Here is a 5,382-nt window from a genome sequence, read left to right on the forward strand (position 1 = left end):
CAATTCAATTAAACTTTGAAGTATAGTGACATTTCTTAAACCACTGCATATTGACTCTGCCTGTTCATTTAGTTAGTACTCTGTGTTTAATCTTCAGCAGTTAGACATTGCCAAGCGCATCCTTGTTAACATAAATCTGCTTTTGAAATGCTTATTGTTTTCATTTTTTAATTAAAAAGGATTTTATATATCTGCTTTGCAGAAAAGTAGCATCCAATGCTACCTTACTATATTATCTCAAGGCTTGTTCTTCTGTCTAAAACATGCTAGAAACACTAATTAATCTACTTTAGAAAGCTACAAATATTCAAGTAAGCAACACAATCAAAGAGAATGCGAATTATCTTTGGGCAAAGACAAATTTTCTCTGCTGCACAGCATCAAAAGTGAAATCTTCACTTAGTATAATTACTATTGGTAAAAGGGAAGAACTATTTGGTGTGGTTTTACTAACATATTTTTTTCAAGTATTACAAGACAGATCATAAAAGCCAGAAATATAATCCCTGTATTTAGTATATGTAATTAAAGCAATAGGCTTACCCCAAAACACATTTTAATGTATCTGGTTCTAAAGACACTTCAACAGTTCTGGATGGAGTCACAATTTCTCTTAAGTGGTTTGGTTTATGCTGTAATATTCTTCTGCTGTTATGTTGGGTACTGGTTCCATGTAGTGTTGCAAGACTGAAATGTCTAAACAAAGGTCTGTGAAAGGACTATTTCATCTTGAAGGGCGGGGGAGAAAAGTTCTTCCATACCAAACACTTCACAAAGTTGATTTGGAGTAACTTCATTACTTTAATCCCACGGTTTAAAGTTGTGTGCACCAATTTGGACAACAGAAAGGTTTAAGGCTATTAGGAGGCTTGTTGACCCCAATGGGAACATGGGAGGTGAGTGGCAATGCTATGTGGGTTGTGAACAATGCAGATGTGTGGGTTGATGCCATCTGCAACATAGAGGCAAGTGAAACAAAAAATGTGGGGGTTGAAGAGAATTTCTCAGAGATATAATAGTGAAGAACTGAAAGTAATCAATCAGGGCAGTGACACAAATGGTGAAACACAACAGCGCTGATGCGACGAGATGTCCCAGATGTCAGCATCACCCGCAGCGTGTCAATCCCCAGGGTACCTCTGCTTTATGTATTGCACCTCTGATATTAACCAAAGTTCACTTCCATTGGCCCATGCAACTTTGCAATGCCGCTTCTTCTTGCGCTCCCTAACACGATCTTTATAATTGCGCAGCCTTACGTGCTTGAGTACATTTATCTTTTGACCAACATTGACAGTCACTTGTAAGGAAGATGCTGGATCTACCAGATGTTGCACGGTCCCACAATTACATAGGGATTATTTCAACGGGGTAACAATCTCCCAACAATACAGATGGAGCATACGTACAAAAGAATGCCCAAAACCTCAGCAACTGACACAATACGCATTTTTCACAAATTTGCCTGAAGCTGTTCTCCTTGACTAATGTTTTTATTTCTCGCTCTTATTCAAGGAAAGCACAATTGTGATAATGTCCACAAAATAATTCACACCAAAAAAATCCCAAGAAACAAATCTGCAATGCAAACCATGAACATTCAAGGCAATTATGCTGCCATTCTATTTTGTTGTCACCCACATCAGAATGCATTTGTGAGCATTTGTTATTGCAATAAAGACAGATAAGTTTGCATTGTTTTGTTTAAACATATTGGTGAGAGAGATATTCGACAATAATAGGACGATAAGATCCAGGAAAAGAGGAACATTTGCTTCACATTTGGCCACATTTCTTAGTTGCAAATCGAGGACCCCTTGATGGTGTGGTACTGGAAAACTTGATCGACTAAACATTTCACTTTCTGCAAAGAGGAAAGAATGTTTACAATTGAGCAGCCCCTTAAAGAAACATGGACAGGAATCACGAGGAAAATAATATTCTTGAAACTGTGCTTTTGGCCTGTGCCAATGTTAAGGAGTCGATCAGTATTATTTCAGGGGATGTTTCTCGATTACAGATTCATCACTTTCCTGCTCTAATTTTGGAGTTCCATGCATCCTGTCACCAGATTCTAAATTCAATCAGCATTTTTACCTGACATTTTGACCCCAAAGCACCAGTCCCACCTTTCCAACAGACTGCTTGTCAATTTTATCAATTTCAAAAACAGCCCACCGCTGATTGTTCTGTGCTTGTGACTGGTGTAACTGTAGAACATTAGTAAATAAATTAATGCAGTACAGCTTAACAACTTTAAATAAATCATTCAGGACTTCAGCTGTGAATGGTGAACATTCTGATGTGCTGTAGCCTGAGACACCGAAACGGGTGACTTTTGAGCTCAGTTCCAGCAATTGCTGCAAAATGCAGAAATTATTTTAATTCATGTTTTTAAATTTTCTTGGCATTCTCTCATAATTGAGCAAAAATATTTTCAGCTGATCTGTGACCATCTGAAAGATCACCTTAGATTTGATTAACAACTTACACAGTTTGCATCACATGCCAAAAATGTTCCTTCTGTGGTGGCAACCTATAATTAATCCCTAATCTTAAACAGAACACTAAAGAAATTTGAAACTCCTTTAATTGAAGTTGGCTCCTTCTATTTTTTTTTTGAATAAAGGCAGAAAACAAGTTCCTTTAAAAAGTATAGTTTTTTACTTTTTCTTTGTTTCATGTTGTCAGCACAGAGGAAATAAGTTTTTAATGATCTCGGTAATAATATCAGCAACAAGTACTCAGTCATAGCATGCACTGTACAACTCCTTCTGCATTATCATGGCAATGTCAAGTATGGATTTAATGCAATTTGAAAAAAAGAATGGGTGTTCTGGACATTTCTGTATTTATTTGAAAGGAAACAAAAGCGAGTACAGTTGACTCACACTGTTCACAGCCCCCGCCACTGTGAATTTGATTGTACACCTTAGTGCTCTTCACGGCCCAAATCTTTGTCCATCATGATTTAACATTTCAATCTTACTACCTAAACATATGTTGGTCCTGAAAAATAATGTTTTTGTCTTGTCTTTCCCATGTAGAAAGAGAAAGTGTGCACTGTGCATGCGCCACCTCCAACTGTGTGTGGTTTGCTGTGATTTACAGTAACTCCTGATCAGTATTTTACAGTACAGGTATAGTACAGCATTTTACTAAAAATGAGTCAAGCAGAAAACATCCCAGGAAAGTGATAGCACTTCAACGAAAAATCACAATCTTAGGTTGACTGAAAAATGGTGTGAGTGCCACCATATTGACCAGGGAATACTCTGTCAATGCATTCACAATCATATACATTTGGAAGTCTGAGGAAGAAATGAGGGCCAGTGTTAGTGTTTAGCTCAATTGGCCAGACAGCTGGTTCATGATGTAGAGAAAGGCCACAACCTCCACAACCCAAACAGATGTGCAGGGTAGGTGGATTGGCCCAGCTAAATTCCCTTAATTGGAAAAAAAAGAATTGGGTATTCTAAATTTATATATTTTTCAATATAAATTTAGAGTGCCCAATTTATTTTTTCCAATTAAGGGGCAATTTAGTGTGGCCAATCTGCACATCTTTGGGTTGTGGGGGTGAAACCCACGCAGACAAATGGGAAATGTGCAAAGTCCACAAAGACAGTGACCGGGGGCCGGGATCAAACCCGGGTCCTCAACCTCGTAGGCAGCAGTGAGAACCACTGCATCACCGTTCTGCCATTTGAAATTCCATTTTTTTAAAAATAAGTTGATAAGATATAGGTGCAGAATTAGGCCATTTGGCCCATCGAGTCTGCTCTGTCATTCGATCATGGATGACCTCATCCTGGCCTTAACTCCACTGCCCTGCCTGTTCTCCATAACCTTTCAACCCATTACCAATTAAAAATCTGACTAACTCCTCCTTAAATTTACACACTATACCAGGTTAAATCACTACCAGGCAGCTCTCCCCTTCAAAGGGGAAAGCATCCTATGGTCATCTGGGACGAAGGTGAATTTACAGAAATGTACTGTAATTTGGAAAATTGGGTAGTTGACATGTTTCACGTTATTCTTGTTTTCTTACAATGTCAAACAATTTCTGCAGTAAAATTGTCTTGAATTTACTCAAAATGGTTCTTATTGTCTCTTTTCCTTTAAAAATGTCAATTTTGGGAATGGTTGTAACCTATTAAATGTACATCCACTATTAAGCATATTGACCATTTGCAATTTCACTCCTTGCGAGATTTTGTGGGAAGATAGGCCCTGCGAACAGTGGGACTTTACTGAAAGTTAAATCTAAAGGCTAATTTACTAGTGCGAGGAGTACTAGCAGCTGTTCAATAATGGTTACTTGACTAAACACCTGCAAATGATAGGAATATCGCTGGGAGATGAAGGAGAACATAGTCCAGGAGAAATAATCAGAAAATTAAAGTAAAATAACTAAAAATGTCATAATATTTTGGATTGCCTTCAGAATTCCTGCTATGGAGACAAAGAAAGAAAAAAGCAGCAGCGGCCTACAAAGTTAAGCTATTTCAAGTGGCAATATTCCAGTTTGCTATTTTGAAGGTACTATATTAAACTGAAATGTCCACGAAGACACTCAAATTTTACAAGCGCTGTTTACAATGTAATCATGTATTGTGGAGTGGTTTAGTGTGATTGTAAAACACAAAGAGCTAAAATGTAACAAATCAAAAATAAATAAAGCTTCATTTTTTTCCTGGAGACATGTCAAGCTGATTATCTGAAATAACAAATTGGCATGTCAAACTTATCTGTGTTGCTTTACCAAACAAACCTACATATGGTTTCTATTCCTTAATGCACTTTTCTTTTTCAAATTAATAGACAGCCTGAAGTAGGTTATAAGAATAACTGAATTGAACAAAAACTGCATTCACTGAAAAATGTTTTTGTTCGCACTTATGTTCGGATTGTCAAAACACCGAAGATGGGACATTGTACTTTTTGTATTTTCTAGTCTTTATTTTCCACACAATATGCTTGCATGGTTTCTTTTTCAACATTTAGGAAAACACAACACATTGGAGATCTTGATATTAGTCTCTCTTACATTCAGTGTGTGGGTGAGAAATTCACTTCCTACCTATCACACTTTCTGGTCCAAACTTGACACAACTACACTAAAATGTCTGTACCTACCATTTAATCTGTAATTTGTCAAATGCAGAGAAAGAAATCTGGGGCGTCATTCTCCGACCCCCGCCGGGTCGGAGAAAGGCCGTTGGCCGCCGTGAATCCCGCCCCCGCCGAAGTCTCCGCTCCCGGAGATTGGGCGGGGGCGGGAATCCGGCCGCGCCGGTTGGCGGGACCCCCCGCTGGATTCTCCGGCCCGGATGCCGAAGTCCCGCCCAGAAACTGCCTGTCCCGCCGGCGTAAATC

The sequence above is a fragment of the Scyliorhinus torazame genome, chromosome 14 (genome assembly GCF_047496885.1).
Source record: "Scyliorhinus torazame isolate Kashiwa2021f chromosome 14, sScyTor2.1, whole genome shotgun sequence".
In the NCBI taxonomy this organism is placed as follows: Eukaryota; Metazoa; Chordata; class Chondrichthyes; order Carcharhiniformes; family Scyliorhinidae; genus Scyliorhinus; species Scyliorhinus torazame.